This window comes from Oryzias latipes, chromosome 15 (genome assembly GCF_002234675.1).
Source record: "Oryzias latipes chromosome 15, ASM223467v1".
NCBI lineage: Eukaryota > Metazoa > Chordata > Actinopteri > Beloniformes > Adrianichthyidae > Oryzias > Oryzias latipes.
The window spans coordinates 5,413,919-5,430,705 of record NC_019873.2 but is presented as its reverse complement, the minus strand read 5'-3'; the positions used below and the strand labels follow the sequence as shown (position 1 = coordinate 5,430,705).

At 39.5% G+C, this 16,787-nt stretch overlaps 1 protein-coding gene across 1 annotated transcript in view; it reads left to right on the top strand.

The window, feature by feature from the left end:
- cdh11 (cadherin 11) overlaps positions 1-16,787 on the top strand; it is a 111,195-nt gene that overhangs the window by 35,711 nt on the left and 58,697 nt on the right. Inside the window, exon 2 of the mRNA XM_023962938.1 lies at positions 12,454-12,506. The gene's annotated coding sequence lies outside the window, so the exon portion shown is untranslated. The remainder of the gene's footprint in view (positions 1-12,453; positions 12,507-16,787) is intronic.

Genomic DNA, 16,787 nt, shown 5'->3' with positions numbered 1-16,787 from the left:
ATCACATAAGTTGAGAAATGGACGGATCATTTACGGTGTGCTGTATATGTTTCATAAAGATTTTTTCTAAACGTAATAAGTAGTTGTTATAGAAAAGTTTGGATAATCTGATTGACAGCAGACAAAGAGCAGACAAACAAAATTGCCCGTTTGATTGACAATTGATGCTTTTAGAGATTCTTCACAATAAAATAATAATGTAATTGTATCTAAAACAAAGTATATTAAATGAATTGCAGGGTATATAAATGTTACATATAATTTTGAATGTCCTAAGAGAGAATCCATAAGTATCATACATGTTTCAATTTGTTTTTCAATTTGTTTTGAATACACATAGTTACATTTTTGGATTGGATTCTTTTTTTAGTAATGTCGTCACTTCTCTTCATGGAAGAGGAGTTGTGCTCTATTTTAGAATGAAAAGGGTTTTTCCGACAAATTGGAAATACCCTTAAGAGGAGTTTCCACTGACATTCTGAGGTGTGATTTTAAGGAACCTGATGCAGCCTTTTTTCATTCTTCCATTGAATATTGTTACATATAAAAATATGTGAACTTTCCGAATTATTTGGAGAGAAGAGGTGTTACCGTTTAATGGTATGTCTGTCTTTTTGACGTGTTCAGAGAAGCCTGTTAGGTCTGAGGAGCCTGAACAAGGGAGTTTGAATCATAACATTATATAAATAAAGGCAAATCTATTTTTTTATTATTATTTTTAGCATGAATCTCTGCTTTTAACCTTTGAATTACCAGCTCAATAATATGAGCATATTTTGAACACACAATTTTACAACAATTTAGTGTTTATTACCTACAAATAAAATCTTATTTAGGTTGACAAAGGCTTAACTTGCTGAAAACAGACTCATGACAGTAGCTGTGGGACGTTCTGCATTGTTGCGGGTGGGAGCCTCCCTGGCTGACCAGAGCAGATGTGACTTCCAGCGGCTGCAGGAGCTCAGCTGGACAGTGATGCACATGAATCCAGTTTTGTCTCACAGACTGACCTTGTCTTGAGTCCTTCCCCCCTTTTACAGTAAAAAATAAAGTCAATGGGTGTAAACATTTTGAAATATTTTCATCTTTTCTGTTGTGTGTGGATGGGGTGAGGCTCTCGAGTGATTTTTATGATAATAAATAATGAAGAAACCTTCAAATATATTGTAAACGCAACCATAAATTTGTAATGGGGACATCCAGGCGCTGCTGACATTGTTATTATCCAGCCTTTGAATGCTCAGCGTGTCCTCCATCTGAAGTGATCTTAATTACCAAGTGGGAGCACATAAAATTGAAAATCCTAGATTAAAAGGGACATTTCTGAGGTAATAGTCCAGACATCAAGATGACATTTTCCCATAAATCCAGGATTAATGCCTCAGATGTTATCTGTGTTTGGTGTGACTTCAGCAACAGCTGCACACATTTCTGATTGTATTTTTGTATTTCTAAGTCCAATCGTGGGCCATAAAGAGACTTTAAAGACTAATGTCAGACTGCAGAGTCCTAGTTAGTGAAATATTCATGCACCTGTGTATGTTTGTGTGTGTGAGCGCCGCCGTTTCAATGGCTACATGAGTAAGAGAGCGTGTCATGAAATAACAAACTATCTAAATGAAAATCATCGACGAGTGAGGGAAGTCATAACTGTGCGCGTGCGTCCATACATAAGTGGTTCAGCAGTGCAGAACTGAATATGTAAAATGCATATTTGTTGTGTCTCCTGTCTTCTCCTCCTCCTCCAGAGCTCACTGCATCCATCATCCATCTCCTGCCTCGCTCTTTATCCCGCCACCCCACCATGTCAGTCCGATGAGTGCCGCTCATTTCTCTCTGTCTCTCTAAGTCAACACGTCAACCGCGATATATCTCTCCCTCCGGTAACACTCTCCAGCATTATCTGTTTGTGTTAGCTCTCATCACATGTGCAATAAAGTGACTTTTCTGAAAGTTCATCCGTGCGTTTGTTTCTGATTTGACTCTTTGAGGAGCCTTAGCAGAACTGCAATCTAGGTGCATGACTGCATTTCTGTAATGCAAAGTGCTCGCATTACACGAAAACAGAGCTTTTTGTTACAACCCAGACATCCCTTATGTTATTATCGGTAATACCATGGTCCGGGTGAATACTTGATTCTGATTGATGGCTGGGTGTGCATTAAAAAATGATATACCACGGTGATAACCGCACGGTGAAAAAAGAAGTTCCAGTCAATTAGCTTAAATGTTCTATATTACTGCGCTGGCTTCTTTAAAACAACCTTTTGCTTCATCATTTGGACAAAAACAAGCAGTAAGAGGTGAACTTTCTCTCATCATGACAATCAGCATATATATATATGCTGATTATATATATATATATAATATATATATATATATATATATATATATATATATATATATATATATATATATATATATATATATATATATATCGCTTTATATAGCCAAATCTTGACTGCAGCGTTGGTGCGGCGTGAGGCGGATTACTTGTTACCTGGTGCGAAGCGACGCGCCACAGAACGTAACAAATAGTCCGCTTTTTACGAGAAAGGTGATCCCAATTGAAAAAAACAAGAATTAAGGACTAAAAACTGGTTACCATTTATTTGACCAAGGTATAAGCGGGTTAATGGCCTTCAAAGTTTCTCGTCGGATGGTTAAGGCTTCCACGGCGTGCGTTGAAAAGTGATAATGCATACTTCGTCGGGCCTTAACCCTTACTTAGGGTCCACAAGCCTGTGTTATTTCAGCCTTCCCCTTTCACCCTTGTACTATCTTAGATGACCCCACCCTTCCATTGACGTGTTCTCCCTACCATGACAAAGGTGGATAAAGGTGGAAAGATTTCATGTAATCCATGGACACCAGTGAAGATCACAAATCATTGAAGAAAAAAGGTTCAGAGCACTGTCTAGTGGGTCTAGATGACCCAACTCCCAATGTTAAAGTGCCTAGGAAAGCACAAGGGTTACTAAGCAAAATATTCAACTTTCGATCCTGCTACACCACTATGTCCTATTTTTTTTATGAATTATATAAAGTAAATGACGGAATAGGGCAAACCTCCAGTTCTTGTTGGAGCTTTTTAAGTGCTAAGAAATCTCTGTGAATACTTTGAATTTCTAATTTAAGTATGTGTTTTTTTTGTCTATGTGGCCCTGCAGTAGACTCCCATCTCTCCCATCAAAGATAATGGAATGGGCCTATAGAAGAAACATCTATAAAAGAGTATTTAAAAAAAAGGAATGAGATGTTCATCTTGTACGCAAATGCTTCAGTACACACTTTTGCATTATAAAGCTTTTTTATCTATCAGCATTGGGCTGGATGATGCTACCTGAATCATACATTTAAGACTCCTAAGCTGCACCGAACAGAAGAAATGGTACATTCCACCTGAACTTGGACCTCAGGATAACCTCTCAGAAAACATGATTAAGATTTGCTGAAAGGTACAAGCTGAAGGTCAGTGGTTGGCTTCTAACAACATTGGTGCTTCTGCAATCCGTGCCAACAGTGAACAAGTGAACTACTATGTGTGTTAATGCACACTTTAATAAGTGAAGCATGCTTCCTTCAGGTGGTACAATTCACATAAGTACATACGTTTTTCACAGTTTCCTTTAGTCTGAAAAGTTCTGTAAACATATTGGCTGTACTGGCCCAGTCTTTTGTCCTTCTTCTGTTCCTGTACTTCAGAGTTGGAGCTCTGTCCTCTGCCTGCTGATCACCATGTTAACCACATGGGTGTCCTGAGAAATGCTGTTGATACATCAAGGTTGAGGTTTATTTACAATGTGCAGAGAAAGAAACAAAATATATAATAAAAAAACTATACATTTCTATGCAGTTTTCCCTGAATGTCATTTGGAATCAAAGTGATTCGTGGGATTTTAAAGTCCCACTCTGATCATCTTTTGATGCAAAAACTTTCCCGGTGGTCTTAATTATGATTATGTTGTTTTTAGCCAAAAACACACAGAAAAATGTCATTTTCTAGAATATAGTTTCTGCAGAGCGGCAGGAGTTCATCAGAAATTCACCCCTGAGTTATGGGTAGGATCATTGGTGCAGAGCATCTCCGCCCCACTTCCCCTCCCCGTTGCTGAGAGCTCGTAGCAGGCAGCTTGAGGCCTCCCCAGTATGTTTTTTTACGTCACAAATAAACTGTTTTTCAAACAGCATTTTTTTTTGTCTGCTCCTGATTCACAACAAGAAATGCTTAGAATTGCAATTTTAGGTTCTTCAATCAGAAAAATGCCACTAGAACATGCTAAAAACACAGTTTTCATCAGAGTGGGACTTTAAGCATTAAGCTGTACATTCTACAGACAAGATGGGAAAATCATAGTTTGCATAAGGCGTCACAAATGCTAAATGAGGAACAGACATTCTAAAGTTATGCTGAGGATTTAGAGCTACATTTACCGCACATGTTTTAAGGCCTGAAGCAGATGCTTACCTATCACGGGGCTCCATACTTGATTTTGCTGTTCCTGGATAAATGTGTCCTCAAGGAAAGCCTGACCCAAAAATTACCTCTGCGTGCTCATATCAGCCTCCCCAAAGCTTCATAAATACCACCAAACCTCAGCAGAAAGTAGCAATCTGAGTAACGTAGGGCTTCTTCCTTGTACTTGTACTTGAAGCACATATATGTGACCTCAGTTGGTCTAAAATCTGTTAGATCTGAAACACTCCATAACATGAGAAAGAAGGGGATATTTTTGTCTTCAGTCAGTGGGGCAGGGATCCTGTTCTCCTTCCTTCAGCCCTATCTGAACACATGCAGATATATTTCAGATCACTGGACAGAGAAACAGGCTGCAGCATTTGCTGTCTGGAGCAAATGGTGTGGGAGTTGTGCTATTGTGGGTGCAGGACGTCTGAGCTTAACGACAAAAAAAATAAAATACACCACCCGATATTACAAAAAAAGCTACCCGCCAATCGCACCTGCAGTTCTGGAGCTGCGTTTTATTTTAGTCTCGGCAGTGAGTCAGTGAGGAGGCGAGAAGAAGTGGAGGAGGAAGAGGCGAATCAGTGGAGGACCCTTCCCTGAGCAGAAATGATGTGAAACAAACTGCATCTGCGAGAAAAGAAACACTGGGTCATCAACAGACACACTTCTTAAATACAGTGTTTGTTTATTTTAAAGACTGACGCCAAATTCAGACAGGAAATTCTGGACCGGTTTGTTGACTGAAGCTGAACTCACCACCGAGTTGTCCACTCAAGTGTCTAAAAGCACAGACAGAAAAAAGAAGCGTGGACCTGAGGATGAATGTGCAAAGCTAAGACTCTCAGCAAAGTTGTGCTTTGGAACAAAATGTAGATAGAAATTATTTCTGCTAGATTTTTCCCTTTTGTTATAGAGTATAGAAAAAAAGGAGGGAAAGGGCAACAAAAAAAAAGTTGTACTCCTCAATAAGGAGAGTTGTGTACATCAGTACACTGGAATATAACATTGAGGTTGAGAAAATTGCACTGAACCTATGATCCTTTTTATGTTAGCCATCAGCAAAATTACACTAAAACGTTGTTTGTCATTACTCTTACTCTAACAACAAAAATGAATATACTTCATTTAAAGCACCTTTCTTGAGACTTTAGGTTGTTGTTCACCTTTCAGCAGCGGTTCCCTTCCTTGACACAAACCTGGTTTTTATCCGGGCTGGGGACAGGCACAGGGGGACCCAGACTTGGGCTACCGTGTTTCTACACAGTAGCGCAAAGGGTCTTGCCCAAGGACCCACACTCGGGAATCAAACACTGGTTGGAAGCCCTGCACATAACCAACTGAACTATTCAGCTGCTACTTCTTTCTTGACACTTTAGGTCACCGTACAAAGACAAAACGAGAAGCACACAACAAAACCCTAACAAAAGGTAAAACACTCATTAACGGACGATATTTCCTTCGAATATTTCCTTATTTGTGAAACCTACGGTGAATCAAGGACAATGTGCTCTACGCTTCTCATACTGAAACACAACATCGTTGTTTTTTGTATATTTTCTTAGTGAACAGACTATAATCGTAAATTCTCAATTTGTAACCAATACATTAAAAGTAAAAAATTTTCTCTGAATTTTACAGCTCTTTTCTCGTATATTTCTTTATTTATTTCTTTGGTGGTCCCAACACTCCTTCGTACTTCATACTCAACAGGATTTCTGTGAAGGATCACATGAATGCTCGAGTGGGTTGAAGAGAAATCTTGTACGATCCTACCCCTTTTTAACAACACCTGATGATCTGCATATTTCTATTTAGAGTTTTTTGTACATGCTATACATACACATCATATTCTTCATAGCATCTATGCAGTGACATTTTTGTATTTATTGATCATTTATTGCCTTGTCCAGTTCCATCAGTGACATCTTGTAGGTTTTGCAATCTGTTTAAAGAACTGCTAAAAAAAAAAACTACACAATTCTTATCATCATTTTGGGCTTTTGTTCACGATGATGACGCACAACGATTGTATTGAGTTACAGCATCTTTAATGATCTTCCTCATCTCCTAAATCTGACACAAAAGATTCTGATTGCAGTGTTCAACATGGTCAAGTTTAATGGAAAAAAAATCACAAAGTGAGATGAGCTTGTGCGTCTTTGGTCCTCTGCAAGTGTCACTGCATTCATGGATGATGCACACACAGCTGGGAGCCCCAAGTCCCTGCCAGCTAAAATGTGTGCGTGAGTGCCAGCTGCGCCCGGCACGCACAGCCTCAAAGCTTTCGGCCTCATCCCGCTTAGGCCGACGCTGTCAAACTCGCAGACATGATGGTCATGTGTCACAGGTGTTTTAAGCCGCTTTGAAGCACAAAACTGCTTCTTAGTTCGCTGCCTCCCAAAAGCAAATCAGGGAGCTGCAGCTGCACCGCCACCCAAACAACAGAGACAACTTCTGCCTTCATGGCAGGATGTTAGCTGACTGCCTGTCCTCCCCGGTACTCCAGTTGCCTGCTATCAACGAATAAATCCTATCATCTTTATTTAGAAACCACACGAAACACCAGATTTTAATCTGAGAGAGTGTAATATGTTTTGATAGAGCTCAGCTATACAGGCCTATAATCACAATAATTTTTCTGGTCTGGCTCCAGCTTTAGGCCTTTTAGCTAATGACAGCCGCAGCGGTAATGGCTGTATCTCTAGCCGCTTTCTCTGGTCAGAACGTGACACGCGTGCGCCGTGCACTTATTGTGTGTTTTGAGCAGGTTGCATGCGGAAAAAGAAGATTTGATTATATTCTGCAGTAATGGACACCTAACATGAGAAACGATGCCTGTTTCTGTCCTAAATGACCTTGTTAGAGACATCTGCCTTTCATTCATCTTCATTTCTGCTTTTAGTTGTTGAGGAGGTTGTGCTGCACACGTTGCAGAGGACATCCAGTAAGTAGCTGTGCAGAAAAGGCTGGCGTTCTGCCTGTGGGTGCTCGTTGAGTTGAGAAAGTGAGTGGAATAGAGCTGCATTGTCTTGTATGGATCCATATGATAGCAGCCTAACACAATGAAGAGTTACATCAGCATGCACAAAGACTAACATGTGTATTCATTATAGCATGAACAGAGTTGCGCTGTAGTCATATATCAAAGCACGTTTCAAGAATCTTTCATCTCACTTTAAGCTGGTATTTATTGCTGGAAAAAAAACAACAGTAAACGCACAGATCCTCTCGGTGTTTATAGTCATGAAAATCATTCTCCAGATATGAATGCAATTCATCAAAATAAATCAATAGAAAGCATTATCACTCTCTTGGAGCCTGTGAGCACGCAGTGATACATCCCCACAACAGAGCGTTGGAAGTGGCCTCCCGATCAATGAGCCTTTTTTCACGCATTCAACATTTTACACAATACCCAGTTCAAACTGTGATGCTATTGACAGCATTGTTTCAGGGACCTTGGCGAGGCCACAACATAGTAAAATCCATTTTGCTCCGCCTAATAAGCTGTCATTTTTAGGCGGAGCGAGCGGAATCGTCTGAGCATACAAATTAGGCAGATTTAGTTCCACCGTGATAACTATACAGTTCACTTTACACTAGAGCACATTTAAAAGAAGGAAAAAAGTGTGTTTCACTTACAGAGCCACTCTCATGACAATGATGTTTTTAACATGTGGCATTTTTCTAACAATACAGGATATACATTAGTAGAAAATTCAGACTACATTGCATTTCTGAGTATTTATTTGATCAAATTGTCGTGAATCAGGATCAAATAAAAAAATTCAGTCTGAAAAAACAAAAGAAAATACACTGGGTGGGTCACAAGCTCCCGCTCTGCTCCATTCTGATCGTCCACCTGCAGACACATGTACGTCTTTGTTTTCCTCGTCTGAGCTGGAATCTGGATCTAAACTGTACGGCTGGACAGCTCTAATATCGCTCGCCATTTTTGTTGCACTGATAATATTAGGTTGAGGATGTGAGGGGCTTTAAGCCATAAGGAGAGAGTGTAAACAGATGAGTGACGGGAAGTTTGGGTGGGCTTACTCCACGTCAACAGTCCTGTCCACAACTTAGAGGTGGTTGTTTAAAGAACTACTGTCACTCTGCAAAAAAATGTCCTAGCCTTATTTTGGCTAAAAATGTCATAATTATAATTAAAAGACCACCGGGAACACTTTGAAAATAGATCAAAAGATGATCAGAGTGGGACTTTAAAGGAAACTGCACATGTGCTTCTCAACATGTATGTCTTACGATTTATTGCAAAGTGTGTTTTGGATTATGGAAAGCTTCTTAAAAAACAGTACAGTTGGATTTTCTCCATTCTAGGAAATTTTGAGCCGTTTTGTCCAAATCCAGTTTGTTTTCACACATGCTTTACTTTAGGTATAAAAGCTCTCCTGGGGGGTATTCCAGAAAGCAGGTTGTGCTAGCTCCCTTGGTAAGTTTTAGGCTAAGGAAGTGGATAACCTCAGTTTTCGGTTCCAAGAATGGATGTATGTTTCAGTCAAGTTGCCATGGCAACTCATGCTCTGAACATAACCTGGTCTGGAGCAGGTTTAGTTGAAGGTTAGTTTGTTTTCAGAGAGGTGAAGCAGCATGGCGTGTCCATTTGAAGATGATTTAGTGGATAAAGAAGCTCAGATAATACTTTTTCCACCGTGAGAGGGTGATAAGACCACGTATGGATGTTGAAAAGATAAACTTTTTTTACATTTGATCTAACAATTATTTGCTTCAGTTAAGATAAATCATTTTTTTAGTTAAGTCAGCTTAACAAAAACACGTAGTTATCAGACATTTATTTTACTTTCATTTAAATTAATTCAATTAAGTAGGTGTAATTTTGGTGCTGCTGTTAGATCGACACCGCAAGGAGTTGTGGGATACCATTTCCTTTGCCTGTCTGGACGGATTTGGGTTTAAGTGTGGGTTTTTGACCAAATGTGTTTAGTTGTTTAGCTGTTTTACTGTGTTTTGCCGAGTTATTTTGTCCTACCATGCTTAAGTCTTTGCACCATGAGTGAGAGGGAGGAAGAGGATGATGAGTTTATATAGCACCCCTACTGTCAATGATTGTGATGACAATGTTGGAACATTGGTAAATGAATGTATGCAATCTGTGTATGTTGTTTCTCTCTTTTTATTGTTATAAAAATGAGTATATCTGCCGGCTCAAACTTAGACATATGAGGCTTCAAGAATTATAATAAATTAAGATGGAAAATACATGAATTGAATTGGAGTAATATGACATTTAGTTAGATAAATATGTAAATTTGAGTTGTATAAACACTAATTAAGTTTGTAGACGTAAGAAAATAGGTTGAATAAATTTAACTCAATTACTTGTTACTAATGGAAGTAATTAATTTAAGTTGGCAAAATTGGATAAGTTACATATACAGTAAACCCTTGTTTATCGCGGGGGTTACGTTCCAAAAATAACCCGTGATAGGCAAAATCCGTGAAGTAGAAACCTCTATTATACAATTAAATACTCTATTGTAAATTGAAAAGAAAGAACAAACCATTTTACAAGCTCAAGCATTTGTTTCACCAATCCCAAAGTACTTTAGAAATGTTTTTTCAACAAATAACTCTGTACTGTGTAACTGTCAAATAATAATTTGAATCATCAATGTGAACAGAAAGCTTCAAATCGCGGAGATAAGCCCCGCCCACCGCGACCCGAAGATTTGGATTAAACGGGAGAAAATATAAAATGATTATGAAAAAATACAAAGTACAGTGGGACAAATAGTGACTCAGGTGTATTTCACTACTCTTTAGACTGAGCCGCTGCATCCTGACTCCACTCTGCAGTGTTTTCTTCTTCTGAAGCCCGCGGTGCAGCTGTGTTTGTTCAGGAGAAGAACATAGTGATAGGCAGTTGGTGTCGCTCTTTTTTCTACGCGTTTTAGAGAAACTCGAAATTGCAAGAGAATTTGCACATACGTAATGTAAATTTGGCGAGCTGTTTTACGTACGTGTACATATTAAACTGCAACGTCATTGACGCACAGGTAGAGAAAAGTGAAGTGACTTTTTAGCCAATCAGAATGCAGAACACAATGCATGATGCAAATCCGTGAAGTAGCGAAACCGTGAAAAGTAAACCGCGTTATAGCAAGGGTCACTGTATATGCGTCACAAGGAAAATGGAAATAAGATCAGAAACTCGTGCATTTACTTTGTCTGTTCTTTTTCTGCAAGCAGAAAATTCTTTTGATGATGCAGCCGTTTTACTTTTTTGAAGGGTGGATTTCAGCCAGAGTTCAGGGTAAAACTCAGGGTAGTTTAAAGATGCTTCATGGAATACCCCCCTAACTCTGGTATGGCTCAAAAATAAACAAGCTCTGGTCAAAACGAGGACAAGGATGTTCACTTCCGGGGGAATTGTGCTGTGCTTTAGTGACGATGTGAATACAAATGAACTCTCCAGCATTTGGGGAATAGAAAGGAAAATGACCCTGGTGGAAGTTTAAGGAATTTAATAAAACAAAGTTAAATGTCCTGCTGGTGATGATAGTGTGATGAGGAGGATGAGCAGGACCAGCCAAAAGTCAAACTTCAGTAAGCCAAATTATTATTCTATTTTTTTTTTTACTGCGTGTGTACACACACACACATATATATATATATATATATATATATATATATATATATATATATATATATATATATATATATATATATATATATATATATGTGTGTGTGTCTGGGTCAAATACCACAAAGCCTTTCTATATATACGTAGATATATAGTTATAGATATGACATATCTAAAGAGCCAAAGTTCTCCATTTAAACCAATCTGTTTTGCTTGGCCTTGCCAAAGATTTTTATTTAAGTGTCGGAGTATTTGTGCTGTTTCCGGCAGAAATATATAAATAAATCAAACTGAAGAGGCGGTTAATGATTGCAGAGTGCTGGTCCTCGGAGCTGTGTGATCTCTCGCTGCACATTTATGAATATTTGGATGAAAGAAATGTGGAGCTGAAGATAAAGGGAGCTCTTGGCCTTTTGATATTTAGCCATTACATCATTTTAAAACACCTCTCTTTTTTTTCTCCTCTGTCACGAGCTATCACACCCACACAGTTACTAGAAGAAAGGAAGCACGGTTAAAAAAAACCCAAAAAAAACAACTCTCAGCAATATCCGTGCACGTGCTCAGTGCAGACGCTGGAGCAGCACCGCTGGCCCTGATTCCCTCCACTGGGACCTGCCGGTGTTAAGCAGCTCACCCAAAGGGCTTCTTACTGCTACTTACTGGTGGAGGAAAAAGCAGCTCCTGTTCCCCGCTGTCCAAGTATCACTGGAGATGATCTGGAAATGTCATGGATGCACCAAGACGACGTTTGCCAGGATGTCCTTCCTGCAAAAAACAATGTAGAACTCAGATCTCTGGCATTGAATAAGAGTGAACACCTCCCAGCTGCTACAGTCCTGCAGACATGCATGGATAGTTGTTCATTTTTCTTTTCTTTTTCTTGCATTGCTTTATATGCACTCTAAATTAATTCAACATTAGCTTTTGCAAATTGTGCCTCCTGCTTTAACTGCCACACACTCTGCTAAGTCGCAGGCAGCTGCAGGGTTTTGCAGAAAGCAGCGAGGTGTAGGTAGAACAGGGCTGCAGAGGTAGACACAGATTATGTATATTTTATTTATGCTGAAGTCGCTCCAGCCATGCATAGCCATAGTAAAGCTGTTGGCACCAAAGTAAGTAGGACAGTAAAGGTTGTGAACTCTGAGCTCCTGACTTTTCTGCAGAATCTCTGCTGGAATGTTGTCAGTCTACTCATGCAGATGCCACACTAGTGCATTTATTGCAGCCGACGCTGTTTGCTTGTCAAGATGTGAAAGTCTGAAGCATTATTTTGAGTGAGATTGTGTGTTACTTTCATTTAACAAGCATAGATTATTCTATGTGAATAATGAAAATGTTCTCTCTGCCGCTTTCCTTTCAGGCTGATCAGAGACGAAAGCTTCCATCTCTTCCAGCCCAGTGAGGAGCCAAAAGGTGAGCAGGTTTTTTTTCTTAAAAAGCCTTTGAAGTGGGATTGCAGCAAGCTTCATCACTCCGAGTCCCCTGCTCTTCAAGAGAGATGTTTTGCAATTTTACAGTCCCTTGTATTAATGATCAATTGTTGTGCTTCACGCCTCATAGAAAGCCATTCTAAAGTGTTTGCACCTAAAGTGCATTTTTCACTACGCCCTTTTTTTTGCCCTCTAAGGACTCATTTCTGAAGACTCAGAATCATGCACCACACATCTCCTGCACTAAGCATTTTTGTAATCCCCGCCGAAAAAGGAAATCAAAAGGCAGATCTGATCAACCGTTAGTGTGCTCATCTGTGGCTGGCAGCCTGACGAGCCAATTTCAGAGCTTCACAGTTTGATCCTGCGAGCTGCAAAGAAGACAAATATGTACAAAGACTCCCATGCAGTGGGTCAAACTGGAAAATATGAAACAAATCTATAAATGTCTGAGGCTCACACAATTCTCCGACTGAACGATAACTGGAGCACAGATCAATGCACAACTGAGCTGCGTGCATAAACCACAATCACAGACACAGACAACAATTCTAGACAGAGGTGAACGTCTACAAAACAACCTGTGTAGGTCAAAGAACAACATCTCATGAACAATTTTTGAAGTTTCCTCTTTGTGTGATTCCAATGTGATCACAGTAGGGGAAAAGAATTTTGCACAAGTGTTGAGCTAAATCAATATATCCGTCTTCCATCAATTCATAACTATCAACTGATTTATTTTTACCACCTGCTCTTTACAATTTGCTGCAATAACTGACCTTTCTGTGGCAATGCTTGATATCCATTTTCTTGGTATAACTACAGGTTCTTTTATTCCTTTTTTTATTTATTTTATTACATAATAATTTTACAATAGACCTGAAAATATCCACACACAAAAAACAGTAAATGTTGTCATTTTTGTACTATAAGAGTCACTAAACTTGAGAACAAACTGTTTTCATGTATCTTTTATTAATATCAATAAATCCATCCATCCTTTCATTAATCAAAGAATAAAATAAACTTCAAGGTCAAAACATCCTCTAAACAGCAACTCTCCTACTTTTTCCAGGAAGTAGAATCATCCACCTCATCAACCGTTTCAAATGAAAATCTTTTTCTACATGACCCAATTCATCAAAATATCTGTACGTCCTTCACATTCAGGTTTGTTTATTTGTGTATTTTTTTTGAGACTTTACATTCTGCTGTCTCACATGCAGATGTCATAAACGCTGGGCAAACCGTAGAAAACCTCAGACCTAATCTGAGCTAACGCCAAAGTCACACATGACCCAAAGAGCAATGTTACAGCAGACCACAGGGGGATTTTAAAAATATCATCATCCAGCTGCACATTGCCTACTCATTCTGAATATTTATAGATTTCTGTGAGTCTAAAGAACGTGCTGCTTGAAAGTTGTGTCGCAGTGGAATCCGACACTAGATTTTGACTACACAAACACTGAAAATGCTCTTGTGGTCACTTTATTGCCATGCCCGCACAAGAGGAGATCCCAGTTTGGTCCTAGAAGGCTGTTCAAGCACCACGGGAATGCTTTCAAAGCTGATATTGAAGCATTTTAACCCTTTTGCAATCTTATATGACCCCACCCTTACATTGACATGTTCTACCTACCATGACAAAGGTGGATAAAGGTGGAAAGATTTCATGTAATCCATGGACACCAGTGAAGATCACAAATCATTGAAGAAAAAAGTTTCAGAGCACTGTCTAGTGGGTCCAGATGACCCAACTCCCAATGTTAAAGTGCTTAGGATAGCACAAGGGATACGGGTACTTCATTGACTGTCTTTGAATACTTCAGCTGCCTACCAGATGTGTTGAGTTGGTATTTCTTTGTAATGAAGCCCCAACAGTCTTCGGGACCTGGAAATATTAAAGAACAGGTTTAGATGTGTCCAACATCTTTTTCAACATCTGACTTTGTTCGTCTGTAAAGCATCTTTGTAAAAAAAAAAAAGTTGACAGTGCCTGCTGTGAAAGTTTTGGCCCACTATTCAAATCTGTTTGCTAAATCTTCCTTAAATGAAAAAGAAAATATATCAGACTTTGAAACACCTTAGGGGGTCCATGACATTTGAAGCTGCTGACTATGACTGCTAGCTGTTGTAATTTTCACCACACCATTAGGTCTGCTGATGACACCCCGGTAGTTGTCCTCATGAGTCAGCACATGGGAATGAGGTGGAGAAAATTGGTGTAAATCCAACAACCACTCTGGGGGGACATCAAACCAAAGCCAACTAACCGATCAACTGACCGAGGGGCCCGTTAGTGCTGTTCAAGTGATAAGGGTGGGTTCCTAGTGCGCCCATTGCACGTCCCTTACATGCAGCCTGACTGTCAGAAAAAAAAGGAAATTAGGCAATCAGAGTGTAGATGGTGTGATTACGTATCACGTGCACACCCAAAATGTGCGTGGGGCCGGTACGCACTCCTGATCAGTGAGTGCGGCGTAAGCATCACTCGTTCGTCATAAGTGCGTGTAACTTACATTACCATAATAAATACTTCAAAACACACTTATCACATCCATGACAATGTTTTGTATTATTGTCATTGTTGTCCTTTAACCCTTGTGCTATCTTAGATGACCCCACCCTTACATTGACGTGTTCTCCCTACCATGACAAAGGTGGATAAAGGTGGAAAGATTTCATGTAATCCATGGACACCAGTGAAGATCACAAATCATGGAAGAAAAAAGGTTCAGAGCACTGTCTAGTGGGTCTAGATGACCCTACTCCCAATGATAAAGTGCCTAGGATTGCACAAGGGTTACGATGCAGTCGCACCTGTCAACAACCCTCCAAGAACCTGCAGCAGGCGGTTGACCCGTACAGGAGCATCACTAAGGCATAAACTCATGGGTGTGTCTCTTTGAATCATGACTAAAATATCCAACTCATTGCTTGATTCCAGATTTTTTCTGCCAAGTTTCCACAAGTCTGGTGTGTCAACATGGATATTTTGATTTTACAAAAGTCCAAAAAGTGAGGTCTGGTTTGACATTAAAACTTTGACCCGAAAGAGGAGATTAGAACACGTATCCCATACTGTGATGACAGGTCTGTCGAGGGTTACAACTTACAACTAGCACAACTAAAGGGGCAATTTTGTACCCTCTGTGTATTTAAAAGGGAACAGTGAAAAGTAGCATCACATGATATCTGCTCATGTGATGCTACTTTTTTTCCTCTAACTTACTGTCCTCGATACCTCCCAACATATAGAGACAACAGGACAAGGACATAGGGCTCATTCATTTCCCTTTTTTACAATTTTACAATAGTCTGTAATTCTTCTTGCTCCCAGTTACTTCAGCTGTGAATGTTTGAGGCAGTTTTGGGTTTACATGAGCTTCTTCACCAAATTACATTTCTCTAGCCTTGCCCACGTCTTTTTTTTTCTTCCTACCAAAACACAAAACTGATCCGTTTACTGGTTTATTGATCTGATTTTCTGCTACTACGACTGCTTTCTACTTGGGTCATGGTTGGGTTGCTCATTTTTTTATGTTGGCAGCACAATACTTGTATACTTGTCAGTTTGTTCTGGGTGCTTTGGAATGTGCAACAAAGTTTTTTTTTCCCCTGAATATTTAGACACTTCGATGACGAAACCTGTAATAAAACACAAAATACAGATAACTTTTCTCCCTGGTACAAATATTTCAGAGACATCCAAGTCTCTAAAAAAAGATCGGCTTTTTTAAAAAGGTGAAATCGTGGCCTCAGAGTGAAAGTGCTGAAAAGGAAAAGAAATCAAAGCAATACTTTGCTAAAACAACATAAACACATAAACCAGTGAAAGGTGCTGATAAGCTGCTCTCTAGGGAGTAAAGCAGAGTGGCGGAATACTGTTAAAACTCATTAACAATCAGACTCATACATCTTTACAAATGTGACACTGATGGGTGTCTGGGAGGACCGATAAGGAGCAGGAATTAGGGAGGAGAAGATTTTCTTCTCCCTTTTTTCCTGGGGATTTACACAAACATGCAAGGAGGGTTTTAATGCCCTCTGCCAGTATTGATTATCTGGCTGTCTGTCTGATTGAGAGCTTGGTACAGAAAAGCACACATTAATGAAATACTCTGGCAGACCTTGGGACAACTCAAAGACACTGTTTTCTTTGCACCCAAACGGGGAGGGAATGAACAAATAACAGAGCCCTGTGACATTCAAAAAAGTTTATTAAAAAAAATTAAAAGGTGAGGGCATTTGTTGGTGAAAA